Source organism: Halichoerus grypus, chromosome 6 (genome assembly GCF_964656455.1).
Source record: "Halichoerus grypus chromosome 6, mHalGry1.hap1.1, whole genome shotgun sequence".
Classification (NCBI taxonomy): domain Eukaryota; kingdom Metazoa; phylum Chordata; class Mammalia; order Carnivora; family Phocidae; genus Halichoerus; species Halichoerus grypus.
In genome coordinates this window covers 150,260,113-150,283,608 of record NC_135717.1, presented here as the reverse complement: position 1 = coordinate 150,283,608, position 23,496 = coordinate 150,260,113, and the positions used below count along the sequence as shown (strand labels likewise).

Here is a 23,496-nt window from a genome sequence, read left to right as displayed (position 1 = left end):
GAACTGCTTAAAATGAATGTCTTCTTTGTGGGCAACCAACTGCTGTCAAAGCATGAATTAGATTGTGTATTGTGTGAAATAAAGAAAAATAAGCTTACATTTTGATAGAGGGGATTGTACAGAGACCTGGAGAACAACAGATGACTAACTTAGTATAATGGGGAAAAAATGGGCGTTAGAAAGAGACACAGGTTCCACTCTGGAATTTTATGATGTAGAAAAGATGTTGATTCTTCTGCACTCTCTGCTTCCCATCTTCTGAAGTGGAAATTTTCACCACCAGGATTGGGGAAGCCTCAAGGATTAAATGTGACAGTGTTGTCCTGGCATACTCTAGGTGTTCAATGAGAAATATTTCTTTTTTCTTTCCTGGATTTTAGAAATGTTTTATCCTTAAATGGGGACAAATGATTCAGAAAGTAGAGAAGAACACTATGCAATCACACTTTAAAGACTCCACATTTTGCTCAAGATGTGCCACGCAAATGCAACATGGAAAATGGCAGGTGGAGAGGAGATGACTGAGACTTTAAATATAACCTACTCCCGTGCATGAGCATCATGACCTGGTTCTTGTGTGTCACCCAGCAGGAGATATGGGATAGCCAATTTTAGAATGAAAGTCCTGACTCAAGCATTTTACTTTTTTTTTTTAATTTATTTTTAAGTAGGCTCCATGCCCAGTGTGAGATTTGAACTCCTGACCCTGAGATCAAGAGTCACGTGCTCTACCAACTGAGCCAGCCAGTTGCCCCCTGACTCAAGCTTTTTAAAGGCATCACCAATTTTTTTTTAACTCCTGTCCCACTAACTTTTTGATTCTTTGACTTTTAAATCATGCTCCTCATCTAAGATATCAGACCAGGTGACTTTTTCTATACTCAGATCCACTGAATTCCTTGTCCCCTTCCCTCAGTTTTACCACGACTCTCTCCATCCTCATGGTTAGAGGAGGTATATTGATTTCAAATGAAATGCTTCACAAACCAAAGGTCCTACAATTCTGTGAAAAATGGAATCTTGGCAACAAATGAGTTGGCTTTTTTCTCTTTTTTCTTAGATTTTTAAAGCCTGAACTATTTGTCTCACATGCTTTACGATTTACTTTTAATAAGGCTGGGTTTATGGGAAGAGAGTTTGGATCCAGAGGTATCTCCATGAACTGGTTGAGATGCCCAGCTTTTGCCTTTGCCCCCAGCCAAATGCAGTGTTTGAAATAAAATGTTTTAACCACTGGAGGTCATTAAATCCAATAAAAGTTTTAAAAGGGTTGTTTGTGAATATAATACATCAAAATGTCCAAAATACATTTAAGAGTGTTTTCTTGAGTTGTTCTTATATGTAGTTGGCCATAATTTAAAATGAATTTAATGGTCAACCACTGGACAACTTAGCTGTAAAGGAAAAGGCATAGTGCTATGAGAGTTTATAATAAGGAACGCTGGGAGTTTTGCAAGCTCTTTCAAAAAGTGTTGATTGAATGGAAATCTGAAATATGAGTCAACTCATATATGGGGTTGAGAGTTTCTGTAGAGAAAAAGCAGCATGGACATAGTCCTGAGGTGGGAAGGGGCATGGTACATGCTAATAGATCTGAAAGAAGTTGGACAGAGGAATAATAACAGCGTTGACCAGGAAAAGATAGGCAAGGAGAATCAGCATATGCAGCCCTGTAAGGCACAATGTACATTTTGGTCTTTCTCTTAAGAGCAAGGGGAAGTCACTGAAAGGTTTTAAGCAGGAAATAGATGTGATCATATTTTTATTTTAAAAACGCTACTCTATGATACCGAAAGAAGATTGATTGGAAAGGCAAAAGTAGATAGAGGGAGACTAGGTAGAGAGTCTTTGCAGGGTCCATGAGCTAGCATCAAGGGTGGAGGTGTGGGGAGTCCTGAGTGAAATTATAGGGGTAGTGATAAGATTCATGCTTTGGATGCTGAGAAGTGAGTGACTTTTAGACACATTTATAAAATAATTTGACTTGAAAATCGATTGGTGGAGTGAGAGATAGAGATTTCAATGATAACACTCAAGTTTTGGCTTCTAGCTTGCTCATCTGATGGATGGATGGATAAGGGCTTTGACTCTGGTATACACATGAGGATATATATCTCAATGATACATAGGTAGATAGGTTTTGAATTTGGGTAGTATTAATCCAAACTTGCTAGCCAAAGGGAACATAGTATAAGTTTGCTTAGGTGAACTCTGTATCCTAGGATCAGGAATCTTCTCTTCTTGTCATGAGGAGCCAACATTCCTTTCATCAAGTACAAGAGGATATAAAAATTATAGTATAGTTAAATAATATGTTTCTGCCTGTTGTGGTTCTTACCAACCACAACATAAATGACCAGCTATTCCTTTTACCCATCAGTCTCAACCAAATACATTCAAAATCAAACCAATACTTGTGTGAATGAGGCAGGATAAGAAAATAATTAGCATATGGATTTTAGGACACATATTATTGATGTACAAATCCTTGTTTTGACATTAGGACCTTGGACAATTTATATACTTCTTTGTATGGCAGTTTTCTATAAAAAATTTTAAAAATACTATAATGAAACTTACTTCATGGAGTTGTTGAGAGAAATAAATGAACTAATATGTTTAAAGTGCTTAAGAAAATGCCTTACATTGGACCTACTGGCCTTTACCCTTCTATACAGTGTCGTGGTGACCATATTAACAGTCTTGTACATGATACTACGATCTAGACCATAGGTATTTTCTTAGACTATATCCAGCTACACTAAGCAGGGCTGAAGGAGGACAAAGTTTCAGAGTAGAAATTATGATTTCCATTTTTGGCATATTTATTTTTAGCTGACAGTGAGGTATCCAAGTGAATATTTTGAGACATCTGTGAGATATATGGTCTGGCATTTGGTGGAGATTTGGTATAGAGATAGAAATTAAAGATAACAATACAGAGGGAAAAGGAAACCACTGATGTGGATGGAACTCACTCCCGGAGGAAGTATGCAGTGAGGTTGCACTTTGAGTTTCCTAGGAAACAGGCTTTATAGTGAGAATTAGCTGATAGGCAGTTTATTAGAGAGAACTCTTAGGATCAAAAAGTATGAAAGAAAAAGAGTCTAAATGAACAGTGTGAGAAGTTGGACTATGATGAAATATAAAAGCCCTCAGGTCACATCACAGGGATGCTAAAACCAGAACATAATTTCAAAATTGTACAAAAGTAAGGAAAGGTTTCAGGCCTTTGTAGTCCTGTGTTGGCCAGTCATTAAATGAAGTCTTTTCCAACACATAAGGGCTCTCTATGCATCCCTCACAGCTGGGAGAATGGGTGCTATCCTGCTGGATTTGGGAAGCAAGTGACAGCATCTACCACAAGTGAAAGAAAAAAGGTGTTAAGACCAACCCCTGATGATCTCCAACTTTTAAAAATCCAGGAGGTGAAGATAATCCAGGAAAGTAGAGTTAAAAAAGGAGGGTAAGCCAGATAAGTAATCTGTCATTAGTAAATATATTTCAGTGAACATTGAACAAAACAATTACTACCCTCAAAAAATTCACACACTAGGGCAATATTCCCCCAAATGTGGTTGTGGACCAGAAGAATTAGAATCAGTAGTGCACTTCAGTCCTCTTACATAAAAATCTTTTGGGGCTGACCTGATAATCTACTTTTCTTTTTCTCCCTCAAAATAGACCTTATTTTTTAACAGAAAAATTGGGAAGATCATATACCCTTCATATATTTTCCCCTACTGTTAACATCTTACATTAAAACAGGATGTTACAACAGATGAACCAATGCTGATACATTATATTAACTTTAAAGTCCATACTTTATCAGATTCCTTTCATTTTTTCCTCAAGTCTTTTATCTGTTTCAGAATCCTGTATTAAACATAATTGTTACATCTCCTTAGCCTCCTCTTGGCTATGAATGTTCCTCATATTTTCTCTTTCAATGACTTTTACAATTTTGAGGAACACTGGTAAAGTACCATAAACTATACACAATATAAAACACTATATATAATGACAATGACACACTTGAAATTTATCTGATGCTGTTCTCATAAGTAGACTGAGGTTATGGGTTTAGGAAAAGACAATGAAAGAGAGTTATTTCAATTCACATCACATATCAAGGATCCATACTGTCAACATGACATGACTGTTGATGTTGACCTTGATCACCTGGCTGAGGTAGTTTTATCAGGTTTCTTCACCATAAAATTACTTTTTCCCCCTTTCCCATACTGTATTCATTGGAAGGAAGTTACTATGCTCACACCAGTTTAAACACATGTCTCCATTAGGCCAGAATATCTATATAAGTTATTTGGAATTCTTATGCATGGAAGATTTGTCTGTTCTCTCCTGTTTTAGTACTTTATTCAATCATTTATTTATATCAGTATAAACTTGTGGACATTTATTTTATACTTTGGGTTACAATCTAATGGTCCTTTATCATGTTTGTTCAAAGTATCTTAGCGTGGTCATTGGGAGCTCTTTCACTTGTTTTCTATGTCCCTTTGATATTCTCATCACAGTGGGTTTTACTGTTTGTTCTTTTTTTTTAGCACTTTCTTACTTTCTGGCACTATGAGATGCTCTGGGCTCACCTTTTTTGCCCCAGGTGAAGAAGCAGCCATGTTTCCTTTTATTGGAGAATAGCATCAGACACCAAGATCTCTGTGCTAGGTGTGCTCATTGCTTCTGGGGCGTCGTTTCTTTCAGGTACAGTCAGCTGACAGAACAAGAAAATATATGTTTACGTTAACCTGTGTGTATACACATATCTATAAGTATTTTAACATGCAACTATATGTATTTAAAACTATTAAGCTAAATATATTAAGCCAATTATGAGTTCTTACTGTTGTCTCTAACTCTATTCTGTAACCACATGAATCATTCTAGTCTCTTCACCTTGCTTACCTGAAAATTTCCACCTCAATAATGAGAAACCTGGCTCCTACCATCCACCATCCATTTATTTAATTGTTCAACTCAAATAAACATATGTAGCGATATCAGAATTGTTATCGTGTACCCCCCCCACACACATTTTCTGAACAAGCTTCTCAGCTGCTTCTTGTACACATCAAACTGTTAGCCACATTGAATAAATAATTTCTGAATTTAATTATATGCACTTTTTTCTTCCTTTATAAGATTAAAAATTGCCTTCTTAAAAGGATCATAATTTTGCATTTTTTGTATTTTAAATATTTAATACTAAGCATTAAAATTAAATGTAGTCTATATTAACTTTGACTTCGAAATCAATCAGTAATAAAAGGGAGGTAAACAGCCATAGCAACAATCACAATAATACTTTTTTTCTGCATTTCATCTCTTTTTGTTAATAACAAGTAGTAGATCTCTCATTTTGAATGTAATTAGATGATATTATCCACCTCTGCAGAGTCTCCTTATTAATAGAAGTAAATGTAATTCATTAGGAAATATAAAAAAAAAAGTGAGCAGTTCACTGACTATCAGAAGAAATACTTGAGTCAATCTTTAGGACTTAGCCAGCAGTGACCTACATAAACTAGCTTGAGGGGAAGAAAAGGCAGAGGTGGTTTAGATTAGGGCTGTCCCGTGGGAACCCGAGGGAGGAAGCAGGCAAATGCTGATATGAGGGACTTCAGTGCCATGTGGATGTTTGTTCTCACATCTCTGTTCTTCTCTGGTCTCTCTGGTTCATATTTCTCATAAAAGATGGTTATTCTATGCTCCCTGAACTTGGGCTTTAGTGGTTCAGCCCCCCAAAACAGCAATCTCTTCCACGTGCACCTTCTCAGTCAGGAACTGAGTGGCCTCTGACTGAATCCACCAAGGCTGTAAGCAAAAGGCATGCACTGAGCAACATGGCTGTCAAGGCTGATCCCTGTGAAGGAACCAGGTTGTAAAGAAATGGTGGCTATGACTGGGCAGTATTTCCAAAAGAGTCCTCTACAAAGCTTAATAAGACATTGAACATGGAATTGTGTTCATCAATAAAATAACACTTCTCCCTGAATCAAAATGATTGGCTGATTTCTTCTTTCTGAAGGTTAATAGATCTATTGCTTGAACCATTTCTCTGGCATATTATTTTGTCCAATATCTTTTTACTTAATTTCTGTAACAAGTTCATTCATTCTTGATTAGTCATATCCAAAGTCACCCTCTCCACAGTCACTGAATTGTTATTCCCAAACATCTATCTGGGAGTGAGAATTGTTGCTCTCAGAGTTCCCATAAACTAAAAAATTGCCCAGTGTGATTCCTCATTATGTGCCTTATCCCAAAGGGTAAACTCCCCAGCCTTCCCATGCTTCTCAAAGCTCACATTTTCTACTCCCAGAACATTTACTGATCATAAAATTGCCATTATTCTAATACCTTGGAGATTCAGAGAACCCAGCTAAACTCACTGAGTATCTAAAAAGAATAAAATAAAGGTCAACACAGACATAGCACAGTACCTACGCAAATATGCCTTTAGAATTACTTTTCTCACTAGAGGCAATGTTTTGTAATTGAATCCCTCGAGTGAGAGAATTAACCTGAGTGGTTTACAAGTTAAAAGTATACTCTTAAGAGTTACTGAAATGTGAGGAACACATATACTTTTCCACAAGATGATTTACAAAAAAAAACAAAACACAAAACAACTATCAAAAGAGTGGAAACTTACCTTCCTATCTCCCACTTGACTTAAAAAAGAATCAAGTGCTGTAGCAGTTATATAATGTGTTCTTATATGCCTAAAAAAAGAGATCTCTTCACTTTTCACCACCTTTCCTTTTTTTAATTTCTAGAGTTTACCCAGTTCCCAGGCAAGTAAGACAGCATACTTACTAACAGACAACAGACCTGCATTGTTAAACCACAAATGCTCGGTTTCTCGATGGCAGATACACAGTGCACAGTAATACATTCATAAAGAACATGTTGGCTCTAAAAGGTTTTACCATTGAGCCTTCAAGTTGCTAACATTTTTTTGAGCCCTTGGATACCACTAAGACTCGTCCATTTATGTCAATTAACTTATTAATTTGACTATTTTTAAAGACAGTGCTCTCTAAGGATGATACTCTCTCTAAATTAACACTAGGCTAATACATAAATATATGTTCACTAAAGCTGGAACAACTTAAAACCAACGAGATGCTTCCTGGAGAGGGAGGGAGAGAGAAAGATAAAGGGTGGGGGGGTTGGGATTAGACAATTTCCTTTCTGAAATAACAGAAGTAAAAAACCTGTATAGTGGCACATGGAATATATTACTTACATCCATTTTTAAGCCTGAGTACAGTAAATCATATGGTTGGACAGTTTTGTTGGCAGCAAATACAGAGGCCTCAAGAAAATAAGTATAATCTAAATATAAGGTACTAGGGGAACATAGTAATAATTCAACATGGGCACTAGCCTTACGAATGTTACAGTGATACCAAAAGTAATGTCAATTTCTTTAATTAATACTAGTTAAATTGAGCGAATTTTACATTTCTTTAAAATGTGGGGACCAAAATATAATGTATTCATTGGCACTGGCAGCCATGACAAGAGAAAAATTTAAGACCAGCATATTAAGAAAAATATATAAAGATTAAAATGTATTTCTAACTGTATTTATAGGGTTCCTGAGCATTAACGAAAGGGAAGGTGATGAAAAGTGGGGGAATCTCTATTTTTGGCATATATGAATTCATTATGTAATTCCTGCAGCATTGAAATTTTAAAATTTGCATATAGTGTCACTTGCCAGAAGCAGATATTTTATGCATAACCACAGATGGAAGCTGTTAGCTGGAGTTTTGTCTTTAGTTTATCACCATTAGATATTAATTGGAATGGATCAGTACCTACCTGCAGGCTTTTACAAGAAGAAGAAAAGGGCAAAGTTAATCAGTTCACAGATCACAGTTCAACTGGATATAAGGAGAACATCACAAGTCATGGGAAATACTTGGCATATACTCTTTAAAATTAAATTGGCTATACTTCATTAATTGCAGTGTTTAAAAAGAAAATCTGATACTCTGAGAAGCCAAAGCCAGGAATATAGAAGAGATGAGAGTTCACCATCCTTTTGTACCAGTTCTGGAATAATCCCCGTGAAAATCTACCAAAATGGAGGCAAGAGAGAACATTGGCCCAAAATTTCAAAAATAAGCTCCTTCCCTCTGAATTTTAGCAATCTTGGAAATGCTTGTAATAATGGAATTCACAAATATACTTTATTAAGGTACTGTTCACATTACATTATATATTAGGTATATTCATTTTATTACCAAGATGGAGAACATCATTTTATTTTAAAGACTGCTCTATGTCTCAGTTTTTATCTTCAGAGTGTTTAATGTCCCATTTATTATCTTATATTTAAACCACCGCAGTATAATGGGAAGGAGATTTAAGGACAAAAAAAATCAAAAAAGAAAGGACACAACAAGTGGGGAAGGAGGATGTACTACTATTTTTTGGCTTCTGGTTTTATATACTACCTTGGAGAGATTCTGACCTCTTGTTTCTTCACCCTGCACCATTCAGATGCTGAATTCTGTACTTCACATGGTTCTGAGGAAGATCAAATAAGACCATAAACTCTGAAGCGCCACTCATTCTACACATTAAAAATCATTTCTCGAGCCTTATGTGAGAGTGGGAGAAGAGAGGGAAGAGAAAGATGTATTCAGAATGAGGAGATGTGTTTCAGATTAATTGGTAGGGAAAGGAGAAGTGACATAAAAAGAGAACCCTCACACAGCCTTCGTCATCAAATTACCATTTTCTGCAACTGCTTTCTTTGTTCTTCTTCTGGCAGAGGTTGGCGTTGGTAATCCAAACTCCATTTATTCATTTCCTTTAGGGTGGGTGTGGGTAAATGTAGTTCTTAAAGAGAGAAGGGGCAGAGAAGTGCGATTGGTATATGTAGGCAGTCCCTCCGGTAAAGTCTGCCAAATGGAAAGTTTTGACAATTCTCTACACCTCTCAAATATCAGTTCCTTGGTAGAGCAATAGCTCCCTTTTATACAGTAACATTGATAGTCATCCAGTTGTTTCCCAAGCTTAAGTTTTTGAACATCGGCTTTATTAAATGAACCAACAAGTATCAAGTGTGTTCTTAGTATTAATAGTCATAAGTGAAAGAGAGAGAGTAAGGAGTTTAGTACTGTCTTTCCCTGAAGAATTTGCATTTTTTAGGAAATAAGACATACAAATGATAAACAAAGTGAAAGTCACATGAAGCTATATACATTATTTTCCAAGCACCATATTATTTGGTAGCAGCTAGGAAGCACCATTGGAAATCAGAAAAGAAAGTGTAGAGTAAGGCAAAGTGTGCTGTAGTACCTTACAACTTTTAAAGCAGGGGAGGAACTTAGAAATGATCTATGTAAATCCTTCTTTATGTACAAAGAGACTCCAAGCTTGTAGTGTTGCTTAGTTAGACATGAAGCCAGAACTGGAATCCCAATTTTCAGTACCCTAGGCACCTTGTATCAAGCAAAATTTTACCTTGGCAGTGAAGGATGGGCATGCTTCGGATGGCAAGAACCAGTATTTTAGGCAGTCAATTGAATAAACTACTAAATAAACAGTTTTAGGATCTCACTATATTGTATTACATCAATGGCTCTATTATGCAAGTGGTTTTACTGGTTTCAAGGGTTTATTATATACACAAATAACTTTAACAACAAATAAATACCTGCTGGATTAAAAACATGTAGATAATTTACCCATGCAAAGAAACCTATTTTATACTTTTGTCTTTTATAAGTCTAGAAGAGTAGATGACAGAAACATTAGTAGCCTTTCAATCAATATTTTTGACTGAGAAACAATGATTGTGAATTACAGTAGTCCCTCCCCCCCACCTTTTATCCACGGTTTCACTTTCTGCTCTTTGAGTTACCTGGGTCAGTGAGGTCCTGAAGCAGATGATCCTCCGGATGTAACATCAGAAGGTCAGTAACAGCCTAACGCTAGGTTAGCGATGGTTACATCATTCACCTCATTTAATCTCCTCATGCAGGCATTTTATCATTTCACATCATCACAAGAAAGGTATCTTTACAGAGAGACCACATTCACACAACTGTTACTACAGAATATTGTTATAATTGCTCTATTTTATTATTAGTTTATTATTCATTATTATTGTTAATCTCTGTGCCTAGTTTATAAATAAAACTTTATCATAAGGATGTATGTTTAGGACAAAGCATAGTATATATAGGGTTTGGTACTATCCACGGTTTCTGGCATCCAGTGGGGGGCTTGGATGAAGAGAGTCTGCTGAATATGCTTGGAGAGTGACTTTCCAATCCTCAGACCACCACAAATTCATTGTGGTGTAATAAAGTCTTAAATGCTTTATATTTACTTGCAAACTAGTTTTTCCCTTTGATTTCTAATTGTTTAAAATTCTTATCATGATTTTGATCCCATTTTCATTAATTTTCTATTGACTGAGAAAACTTATCTTGCACATACTCTGGACCAAATACAGTGCTAGGTGCTGGAAATAAGGAGATGAGAGGCAGCCCTTTCCCTAAATAAATAGATAATTAAGGTACGAAAAATAAGGCACCTTTTAGGATCTGTTATACCCAAGGTACTTAAGTAGTTTAAATGCTATTTAATTCAATTCTCATAAAAATCTATAAATTATTATCCATTTATAATAGAGGAACTGAAACCATATGTAGTATAGAGTAAAAAAATTAGATAAAAGAATGTATAACGTAAGTAGAAAATGGCCTTATATTTTTAAAAAAGCATCTTTGAAATGGTTGTCTTTGTTCTCCCATCTTATGTTGAATTTAAACTTGTGAAATTTACAAATGCGATTTAAACTTAAAAAAAAAAATTCCCTGAAAATGGTTTACATACTGAAACATTTGCATGTAAATAAATTATCTGAAAATAAATAAGTACATTTTACTTATTCCCCCAATTGTTTTTGGAAAGATTTCTGCTTGGGGCACTGAGTAAGCTTTTACAGTGCAGTGGATAAATGTAAACTATTCATTTATATATTTAAAAAACACAAAGGAAAACAGAATTACTGCAAGTTTAATTAGCACACAAGCTGTTTAGCCTTTGGTTCTGTGTTCTGACTGGCAAACTCTTAGTCATCCTTAAAGACTTATCTCAAATGCCCCACCTATTCAATTGTCAACACATTTTACTATGAGTCATATTGCTCTGTTAGATTTGGAAAAAACAAGATGAAAAGATAAGGTCCTTGACCTCAAGATGTTACCAATCTATTAAAAAAAACAGCATCAAAGACATACTTAAAATATAATGCAAAAGTTGCTTAGTCTATGTACCAGTCAGAGGAAAAAAGCCACTTTTAATTATCTAAATATGAGATTTAATATAAGGAAATAGAAGCTTAAAAATCTATTGGGAGGTATGGTAGACACTCCCTTCCAAGGACTTCTGCAGATAGCTTGGTTAGCAAAGGGCTATTTTTTCAGGTGTGAGCCTCTCACCCCAGCCCCATCCGTGGTCAGGCCATGCCTGGACCGGCCATGTCTGATGACTGAGCCAAGAGTGCTTATAAAGCTGAGGCATTTTAACCCAATGTAAAACAACTGTATTTTTTTTAAGACTTTATTTGTTTATTTGAGAGAGAGTGAGAGAGAACACAAGAGGTGGGGAGGAACAAAAGGAGAGGGAGAAGTAGGACTGGACCTGGGACTCCAGGATCATGACCTGAGCTGAAGGCAGAGGCTTAACCCACTGGTCCACCCAGACACCATAAAATAATTTTAATGGTCAGTAATCCCTCCAGATCTCTCTGTTGGATTGGCTAAAACTGTTTCAAGTCTGCATGGAAGTTTGACTTCCTTTTTTCTCCCTGTAGGGCTCCTTCTCTCTTCCTCACACTGTGGACCCTTGATTAACATCTTGCATGCCAAATATGGTCTGAGATCTATTCTGGAAAACCCCTACCTGGATAAAAGGAGTGGGGGAATCCAAAATCAGAAAAGTTGCTGTGGAAGATCTCAGCGGGCAACACCAAAGCCTGCTTCCCACTGAAAGGGTTCTGACAAAAGTTATTAATGACTTCCTTATTGCTAAAACCAGTGCTCTTCTTTCCTTTATGTAACCTACAAGAATTGACTCCCTTTTCTCAAACTCCCTTATCCCCTGTCTGGTTGGTAATTACATGCATGGATACACAAACTCTGTCTCAAATCCCAACTACACCACTGATTCACTGTGAGACTGGGGACATGATAGTCTCCCTGTACCTTAGTCTCTCTGGTCTGGAAAATGCTGATAACTATTATACCTATTTCACAAGGCTGCTGTGATGATTAAATGTTTAGAATAGTGCCTGCCACATAATAATTACTCTATCTGTGCCTTCCCTGGGTCTCCTTTTATATCATTTTATCTGTGTCCCTTCTACCTCTCTGAGAGTTCCTTCCGAGCCTATTCCTGTTCTCTCTTTTTGCCCCAATCCCTCATTAAGCCATGATGCTATCTTTCCTTGACTCTTTTTTTTTTTGGATTCAGGAACATTTGAGGAAGAAAACCCTGAAACAATTATAATAAAAACTTGGAGAAATATTTTAACACAACTTTCAATAAATATTTTCATCTTCCCAATTTTTGTTTGCTCATGTGCAGATAACAAAACAAATGTAACAAAATTTCTATGTATACATGGTATGGTCTGTGCTTGTCTTGTTCTGACATAGTCTTTCATGGCAGCTGTACAAAAAAAAAAAATCATTATTTACTAAAAAATTGGAGGGATGTAAATTATAGTTTAAAAAGAGGTAATAGGGACACCTGGGTGGCTCAGTCCCTTAAGCATCTGCCTTTGGCTTGGGTCTTGATCCCAGGGTCCTGGGATTGAGTCCTGCGTCGGGCTTGTTGCTCAGCAGGGAGCCTGTTTCTCCCTCTGCTGCTCCCCGTGCTGTGCTCTCTCTCTCTGACAAATAAATAAATAAAATCTTTAAAAAAAATTAAAAAGTAAAAATAAAAAAGGTAATAAATAGCTTAGAAAAGAACGTTTTCACTGGAATTCAAATTTTTTTTTAAAAAAAAAGCTTGCTAAACCCTTAAAAATAATAGTCACTTGCAAAATTCCATCACGTGACACAGTGAGTCTCTGAACACTTGAGTAAGCCATCAATTAACACTATTACTAATATAATGCATTTGAATATAATTTTATTTCTAGAAAATCACTATCAGGTTAATCTTTGCATGATGATTTCAATGAAAAACAGTGTTGCAAGCATCCACTTCATGTGTCTTTGATCTTTACATTCTGGACTCAAGCCATGGCATTTCTTTCCTTGTCCCAAACTTGATAGTTCTAAAGTCAAGGTTTTGCTTCAATACATATGTAACACTCTGAGGGTAAAGTGTTATCATCTTGGAAATCATTTTATAATTTTAATTGCGTATATTATTACTCAGTTTAGACTGGAGTGTTCCATCTTAATTTAATTTCTGAATTTCAGGTGACTGCCATGGTAATAAAGACACGCGGAAGGAGAATTGTGGGCAGTCCCGAGGTTGCAGGATTTCAAGTTTCTGTTTAGTTGGTTCCCTATGTTTAATGAAATCAGCTCTCAATACTACTCATCTTTGGGTGCCTCTGATCTATAAAGTAGGGGAATTTAGAAATCTTCAGAAGTCAATTTTATTTTGTGTACCAAAAAGCAAGGTGATATTGCTAAAGGGATGCAGTAACAAGGAGATAACAGCATTTCATCTTGTGTATCAATTTGGGGAATATTGTTCTAGAACCCAAAGTTTCCTTCATTCTAAAAAGTGATAATTATAATTCATTCCTCGTATATACACTTAACACTTAAATTTACTAATAATACAGTACATCACATTCCAAGTTGAATTCCATAGTTCTCTTGTTTGAGTGCATAAGACTGCAAGCAATTTCTGAGTGTTCAATCAGTCACTATACCTATATTTATACCTCCCCCACCATAGAGAGTCTTATGAGAATAAACCTTAGATCATGAACAAAACAAAAATCACAGAGGCTGTGACCAAAAATGCAAAGTGAAATGGGGAGTGGAGAAATTACTTGATGAATTCAATCCCCCTAAATATACACACGTTAATCAACCTGCCCTCTTGCCCTCTGACCCTTCACCACCCGCCTCCTGGCTTGCACCAAATTATCTCATCGCCACACTTATTCTTCTTGTGTAATAATAATGCATTGCCATCTACCAAGCTCTTATACTGTAATAAAAACTTCTGTGCAAAAACACTTGACATGTTTTGTTTCGTCTAATCCTTTGAGTAACACTGGAGTTAGGTAGTATTTTACAATTAGGAAAACACTTCCAGAGATTTGAAGTATCTGAATTAAGGGCATAGAGGTACTAAATAGCAGAGCTAGGATTTAACTTGGATGGGTGTCTGTTTCATCTTTCATGGGGTTGGCCGTCAACCTATAAGGTATCCCCGAAGACTCAGAACTCAAAGGACCAAACAAATTAGATCAAATATCTAACTTAAAACTTCACAGCCTAAAAGAATACATAGTTTTTTCTATCCAAAGCACTTAGATGCATCATCAGTATGAGCATAGTTAATTGTAGCCCAAATTATATCCATGTCATTGGTGATTTTGCTAAATATTTTTAAGTACTAAAATAATTTCTCATTGCACAATCATATTTCATTAGATAGCAAGAAAAATCTTTGGCTTACCTTTAGGAGATAGTGCATTTTTTCTTTCAATCTTCTCACTTTAAATTTCATCACATTTCCAAAATATATAATAAAGTTTATACTGAGAAAAAAAAATCATATATCTCAGATGTGGTCAAGATTCACGTGTGTGTGAGTGTGTGCGTATGCATATGTATACATACACACATATATTGCATGCATATAATGTACATATACATTTATGAACCTATCTTTTATGTATGTACATATGTATCATATTTCCTTTGAGAAATATTTTTAATCAAAAGAGCATTAAATATTACAAAAGAAAAGAATTCTTATTACATAAGAAAAAAATTAGAAAGTCAATACTCTTTACCACAGTCCTAGGCATTAAAATAGAGGAAATAAATTCTAAAAAATGAAATTAAAAGAAAGATGTTGTCATCATTAATTTAAAGTGAACATAACTTATCTCTATCTGCAGATATCAAATGATACTTTTTTTGCATTTATAGTGAAGCAGAATAATTATCAAAACTCTTTTATGTGTACACAATAAGGAAATTCTGGTTGCAAAAGAATTCTCTGGTTTTATATTTGGCTTTTACAATTTCATGGTATTTTAACCCTGATTGTCAGTCTGGATATTCTCCTTAAAAAAGGAAAGAAAAAAAAAGTAAAAATCTTAGCACTTCATAATAAATTACTGAAAAGTGATTTGTATTTTCTTTGTTTGCTTCAAAGACTATTGTGCTCAAAAGGGTTTTCACGTAAACAGGAAAAATTGACTCCTTCCTCTCACTCTTCCTCTCTTCCTTCCTCCCTTCATTCCTTTCAGTAATACTAACTTATTTGTTGTGAACCAGCACTGTCCACAGTAGCTGCCAGCTTTTGGGGAGCTGGGCGTTGTGGAGTGAAGAAGCAAGCACACGCGTTATCGAGCTTCCTACCCGTCCTTGACAACACTGCTTCCTGAGCTCCGGGGCCATCTTTTCATTGGAAGCTGACTTGATTAAATACTGCTTTCAGTTATAACAAGACCATAGATTATTTCTGCTATAGCAAAGTTGTTGGTTTGTTTTGGTTTGACCTTTAAGACAAATGGGGGCAAAGCTTCTAAATGCTGATGATTCATTTTGGGACATTTGGGCATTAACTTATAAAAATGAGCTCATCAAGCCGCTCCTTATGGCGAGGGAGCTGTGGCATCCTCCCCCTTAAGGACCGCTGTTTGTTATGGCCAAGAACCAAATAGTGTCCCGTGGATGGAATACAATGTATTCTTTATAAGACATTTAATGTTGGGAGGGCTGTCTTAGGAGTGATCCTGTCCAGAAAAAAATCAGGAAGCTTCGCTAGGAAGAAGGCTGGGCGGGAGGTGACTCCCCTTGCCTTCCAATCTGAAACCTCAGTCATTTGTGCATGTCCTAGGAACATTAAGACAATTGACAGTCCTTTTGAAGAAAATGCCAGGGCTCCAGTAAGAGGAGGCTCGCTGAAAAAAATTAAGGTGCAGTAAAGAGATACGTGGTGGCTCTTGCAGAACTTTGTACTGTGACTCATCTGCAACCTTTTGCAAAATTTAATGTGGCAAAAGTACTGCGTTATTATGATGTACCATGTGGTATCCCGATTTGTCATCTTCACTTGACATATCTTTTATTGAGGGGTACAAGAAGAAACCCCACATTGGCTGAGGAAAAATTTTCTACTCGCATCCCACACGGCGATTTAAAAATATATTCCTAGAATTTGGCATTTAGAGGAACATGTTTCACTTTAGTAGTTCTGAAAGGAGATAGCTTTTTTACCCTTTGAGTGTTAAAATCTCTAACCCTAATACATCACCACTAGAGGGCCATTGGAACTCACCTTAATTTGATAAATGGCGGGGGGTGGGGGGGGGTGGGGATGCGCGGGGTGCGGGGGGGGGTGCGGTGGGGGTAGGGGAGCAGTGAACAAGCATTTGAATTTACTTTGCATCTTTATCTTTCAATAGTGTGGACGGTTTTATTATTTAAAATTATATTTTGACTTCTTTGCCTTGTCATTTTATTTATTGTTTTGGAATTCCGTAAAACATCATGTTCATTTTTTTTTTTTTCAAGCACTGAGTCAGGTCTAAATTAGAATCTTTTCTATCAGAGATAAAATTATTACATTGGAAGACTATTCCATCCCAAGCCCCATAATTTTCTCATATAGTTATTTAAATTATTTTACAACATAGTTGTTATAATGACATTTGATGTGTGAAGTTGAACAGGAAAAATATAAAAACCTGCTCAATGTCACAGTGCTTAGAAAAGACATCACATTCTTTTCCATGTAAGGGATGCAGTAATTTCCATGGCATAACGTTATAGTTGAGAATGCTGCAAAGTTCTCTTGACATGAAAATAATTTAAACTTTATACAGACAAATATAAACAGATCTCAAGTAAAATGTCTGCTTAAAGTGATCAGTAGTAAGTGTCTTCATACATTTATCACTATACTAGTTCTAATACAGCTCACTTTGAAAAACGTAAGCATGGCATTTCTGCTTTTGTGGACCAATAGTTATTAATAATACTACATAGAGATGAGATGAATGATAAATAATTCTCTAATGTAAACTTTGCACTTAAACTCAGTATTTTAATATTGGGAAATATTATTCCTTTTTCTTGAACATATCTAATATGTCAGACATGACTCTGACATAAAAGACCCAGATTACTGTCTGGGTTGTATCAAATTCTACTCGGTTTGATTTTCCCCTGAATACCTGAGTCAACTAAAGTAATAGTAACCTCACCTGTGAGCATGCTTAAAGTGAATAAATGAAATGAGTAAAGAAATACCACTGCTATATATATTTTTTCCTTGCAGTTTTCTTCTTTGATTTCTGCAAGAATTAATTAAACATTACCCCATCATCCTTTATCTTATTTCAGTGTAATTGTCACATTGCAGAAGGTTATTTGTTCATCTGCTAGTTTCTCCTATAGTCTCATGAGCTTCTAAAGGGAGCAGACAGTATATTATTAATCTCTGAATCTCTGTATCCACCTATGGTATGGCCCCTAACTAGGTAAAATTAATTAGACTTCTTTCAGTGATGGTAAACTTGAGACTAATGCTATAGTCTATTTTTCCTCCCCGTGTTCTGGAAGGATGCCTGTTTTTAAGTCACCTAGAAATGTCCCCTCTCAGGTGGAGAGCAGACCATTTATCCATCACGTGCTGGCCATACCAGCTCCAGTAATGGCAAAGCAGGGCTGCTTCCGCTGAGTGGCAGACATGTCTTTCCTGCAGCCGTTCTTCACCCTGATTACTAAAGAAAACTTAAAGGGCCTTACATTTTACTCAGGAGCTCCCACTTCTGTGTAGGTATTTGCTATTCTTAGCACGTGGTTTATAACCTAAATCCAAAAACATGGCTAATTTGCAATGACCTTATGATGTATAATGAGCTCTTGTGTCCCACAGAACATGTTTTAATTTTTCTTCACTATGTAGTAATAGTGATGTTAATAGGAGCTAACACTTACTGAATAGGTACTGTGTGTCAGGAGCTCTTGGAAGCCCCTTTACGCATGCTTTAACTCACTTAATACCTTGCTAAAATGGGGCAAAATGCCCATTCTTTAACTGTAAACTTGAGGTGGGTGTATGTCCTTGTCTAGAGTTAGGGACGGACTGAATATAAAGCACCTGTCACAATTAGGCTTCCTACTGACAACCGTTTCCCTTTTCCATTAATAAAACTCTTCTTGTTCAGTGATGACTTCCAACATTTGCTGCTTCTACCACCGCGTGAGAACTTGCATTGAGCTGGGAACATTTTTACCATAACCACATGTGGTCACTAGCATTTTTTTCCATTCAATTCTCTGGGAAAGTGGGGCAGAAAAATATGACAAAATGTGGCTATTGAAAATAATCATATTGGGATTAAAACCCAGGAGCAATCTGATACAGAAGACTGTTGTGTTCCTAACTTCTGCACTATACTGGTTACTAAATCCAGAAAAACACAGTTTATCACTGATTGCAACTTCTCATTTTTGGTGTGATTCTATAAATGACTTCTGGACAGCTTTCTATACTAACTTTTCACTTAGATTCTATCCAGTTATTACTTTGTCACTCTGTTTTATGGCAATGTATAAGGGAATTCTTTCTTTCTCTCAAATGAAATTATCAGACTTGGTTAGAAGGGCAGGACACATTAGGTTTCCTCCCTCTGCCTTGGCTGCATCATCAGCCAGGGATAGTTGAGTCTATTCTCTCTTCCTCATAAGGCTATGAGAGTGAAATGGAAAAAAAAAAAAAAAAAAAAAAAAACTCAAGAAGTTAAGGAAATAATGCCAAATAATTATGACCATTTAATATCGGATTAGAATGATAAGATTTAGAATACCTTTGTCTTGTTCACAGAAAGTCCACAGTCTCCTATTATGTTGGTCATAATATTTTTAATGTAGGGTTGATGTCGCAATACAACTAAAAAATCAATCCTGTTAATGGTCTATGAATTAAGATAGATTTTATACTATGGTGGTTTTTAATTGAGAAGCTTTCTTTAATGGAATTGAGACCTGTATAAACTATGTTGATTTCTAAGCAGTTCTTTGAAAAACATGAGCTTTCTCTGAGTCACTCTGATAAAAAAGCAAGTAGCCCTTATAAGCCATTGTATACCATTTGAATTAGAATAGCCACTTAAATTTAGTACATAAAAAGAACTGAATGTTGTATATATATATTAGGTCATATATATTTGTTATGGTCCTAATTATTATGTACTATAGTTTGAATATTGGCCTTTCACATGTTATGTAAAGTAAGAATGCTTGTTGTGTGTTGTTCAATGTTGGTTATCTTGGAATGTTACAAGATTATTTTATGAAATATAATTTGGATAATCAGACAACTTATTTGTGGGCTTCATGCAGCCAGGAAAAAGTAAAAGCAGTGAAGCTTTAGGGTTAAGAGTGAGAATTCTGATCTCAAAACCCAGATGCTTCAAATCCCAGTTCTGTCACTTAAGACTCCTCTCACAATGAGCAAATTACTTAAACTTGGTCTGCCTCAATTGCCTTATTTTAAAAATGAAAATAATAATTATACTTATCATAGTTACTTTATTAAACTTTTTTACTTTGAGATCATTGTGGATTCACAGGTAGTTAATTGCAAGATATAATACACAGAGATCTCATGTACTCTTTACTTCGTTTTCTCCAATGATAATATCTTATAAAACAGTACAGAAGTCCCCCCTTGTCCACAGTTTCACTTTACATGGTTTCAGCTCCCCATGGCCAACCTCAGTCCGGAAGTGGATGATCCTCCTTCTGACATAGCCTCAGAAGGTCACTAGTAGCCTAATTCTACGTCATAATGCCTGTGTCATTCACTCGCTTCATCTCGTCCCCTCGGCATTTTATCATCTTACATCCTCACAAGAGGCAGAGTGAGGACAGTACAATAAGATATTTTGAGAGAGACCATATTTACCTAATTTGTATTACAGTACATCATTATAATATTTCTATTTCATTATTAGTTCTTGTTGTTCATCACTTACTGTGCCTATTCCAAAAATTAAACTTTATCATAGGAAGGTATGAATATGAAAAAACATAGTGCATACAGAGTCCAGTCCCATCTGTGGTTCCAGGCATCCCCTTGGATAGGGGGGACTACTCTACACTCTCACAACCAGGATATTGATACAGCCAAGATGCAGAAGACTCTCATCGGGATCCCTCATGTTACACTTGTATATCCATGTTCATTTCCCTCCCGCCTATGCACCTTTCTTGATCCCTGCCAATCACTAGACTGTTTTTCATTTCTATAATTTTCTCATTTCAAAAATGGTATGTAAATAAAATCCTGCAGTATGTAACCTTTTGGGATTGATTTTTTTTCACTCAACACAATTCCCTAGAGATCTGGGTAGTTGATAGTACTTGCTATTTTTCATTGTTTAGTAGCATTCTATGGTACAGATACACTACAGTTTAACCCTCATGCCCATTGAAAGATGTCTGCATCGTTCATAATCCATTTTGAGATCCATAGGTTTTTCTATTTCCTTTGAGATTTCCTTTTTGATCCATGGATTAATTAGAAACGTGTTGTTTACTTTCAAAGAATTTAGAGGCTTCCCTATTTTCTTTGCTATTAATTTCTTTGATTCCATTGTGTTTGGAAGATGCATTCTATAAGATTTTAACCTTTTATGTTTGTTGAGGACTGTTCTGTGCCTCAGTATGTGGTCTATCTTGGTGTATTATGCAAGCACTTGAAAAGACAAGCTCCCCACCCCCCTATCCTGTATATGCGTAAGTCCAACTCTGGATATAACAAATATAAACAAACATTAATATATCCTGTCAAAACTTCTCAATTTATTTTATTTCTTCTAATTTCAGTGGTTGGATGGTAGAAAAAGAATTAATTAAAACTCCTGGAACATAAAGACACATAAACACACACCATAGGTATAAATCTATACATATATGTATATACTGCAGATGTTATTAGCTAAGAAATTCAAGTCACAAAGTCACTTCCTTCAACAGCTATTTATAAAGTGTCAGTCCACTAGTTGGGTGAATGAGGCAGGCATTAATCAAAAAGTCACGGTAGTGAATGTAAAAAGCTGAGGTAAATCCTCAAATTGATGGGAACTCCGTTCCAAGAAAACCTGTAACAGAAATCTCCCCTAGTTGAAGCAATATTTGAAGATTATGAGACACATTCTGGTGTAACTAACTTTACAAGGAGAAATTTGCTTAATTTAGAGCTGGTTCTCAAAGAGGGAACAAGATAATATGTTATCATACGGATCAATAAGATGACTTCGATGGGAGACGAAGAGACCACTTTGATAACAAAGCATTACAAACCTTTTTGGGGTTTGTTTCAGCTGCTGCTCTCCTGATTCCCTCACACGAATCTCCAGTAAGCACTTCCTTCCTGTTTCTCCAGTGTGGCCAAGTGTTTGCTCACATCCTTATGGAGAGCTTTTTCTTCAGAGCACTCTTCAGAGGGCTTAATATCTCATGAGTATTTCCTCTGTATTCTCCTTTTATTAACTCCCTTCTTCAGAAATTGAAAAAGGTCGAGTGTTTCTAAATATTATGAAGTTCTTGTGATTTGTTTCCTGGGTGTGTATGTGTATTGATGGAGTGATGTTTATCACAGAAGACAAAACAACCGCATTGTGTATGGTATGTTTATTGGAAGGGGATAGGAAATATGATGAGAAGTTATAATCAGAAGAGAAGAAAAAAAGGAGCACAAATATAGATCATTAAATTCAACCTCTGCTGTTCTCATATTTCTCTTTCCACAATCTGTTCTCACAATCTTTTCTCACCAAGGATGTATTAGATATATTCATAAGTCTTCCTCAAGCAGTGTTTTCTTGAAATGTTCTTCCTTTCAAAAACCCGAATGATTTATCTTGGTCTAAGACCTTTGATGTCAAACTGCAGAAGGTTTCCTTGAAAGGTGAAAGGAATTTTCTTTTCAGCTTCCATCTTTGCTTGTTTACAACATCTCAAGACGTTTGTTTGGTTTTGAGAATTTACAGACTTAGTCTTATGGGAGATGTTATTTTTTTATTTGTTCCACATTCTATCTCTACTGCCCCTCCCCCAACACCCCCACTTTAGAACGAGTAAATTAAATTGGCTCAGTTATTTTTGAGTTATGAGACAGCAAAAAACATATTCTTTCTCTTCTTAAAAATTGCTCGAAGCTTTATTTGTACTGGTTTAACTCAAAAGTAGATTTAAACTTCACACTTGGCAGTAATACAAGAGGAAAGAAAAGTGAAGCCAAATTAAAAAAAAACAAAAACTTATACAATCTAAAGCTTCAAACATGACAAGTATTTTGTTCTGAGTTTTTGTTATCCAAATACACTGTGTATATTTTCATGTAAAAGTACAGGTACACTAGGAGAATATTACAACTGTGTTTATTTTGATTGAATAAAATAATCATTGACTATCTGCCATACAGAATATGCCCAGAAACCAGGAGAAAAAAATAGAGATGAGTAAGCTTTAGTCCCTGCTACCAAAAGAGTCTAAAACTGGAGTACAGAATTATAATAGCACACGGCATGGGTATAAACAACAGGTTATGGCAGTTCAAAGGAGAAACAGGTCGTAGTCAGCCTGAAATTCTACCACAACCCTCATATTCCAAGCAGCCCCCATCGACTGTTTGGACCGAAACAATCACCTCCTGATTCAGCACTCTCATTGCACTCCTATTTCCCTTTATTCCAAGTGCTCAGATTGAGTCTTTTAAAAATGTAAATGTAATCCTATCACTCCTTTGTGTAAAACTCTGTAGTTGTTTCTGGTGTATGTAGAAAGCCGTCCAGATTCCTCATTCTACCTCCCGAGTTCTGCATGATCCACCACCTGCCACCCTCGCCTTCCGTTCCTTAATCACGCTACATCCTTTCCTCCTTTGACTCTATGCCCTTGCTTCTCCCTGAACCCAGAATCTTTTCTCCAAACACTTGCCTTGACTTGCTACTTCACATAAGTCACATCATAGGGGAAACATACATAAAATGTGCTGAGAACAGGGCCTGGCACGCCGTAAATACTATACACGGTGTTTGCTGCAAGTGGTCACCTAGTCTCACATAACTCTTTCACCATTTTGTTTTAATCAGACATTACTTGGTGTTATCTCATTTACATTTCATAATATATAACACATGAGCTCTTAAAATTATTTATTATTATTATTATTATTTGCTTGTTTGTCATCTATCTCCCCTTATTAGTTTCT

At 36.0% G+C, this 23,496-nt stretch overlaps 1 long non-coding RNA gene across 6 annotated transcripts in view; it reads right to left on the bottom strand.

Annotated features, from left to right (window-relative positions):
* Positions 1-23,496, bottom strand: part of LOC118548070 (uncharacterized) — a 211,978-nt gene that overhangs the window by 39,388 nt on the left and 149,094 nt on the right. For all 6 annotated transcript variants that reach the window (XR_004923431.2, XR_004923436.2, XR_004923432.2 and 3 more), the window contains exon 4: positions 4,614-4,738. This is a non-coding gene — a long non-coding RNA (uncharacterized LOC118548070). The remainder of the gene's footprint in view (positions 1-4,613; positions 4,739-23,496) is intronic.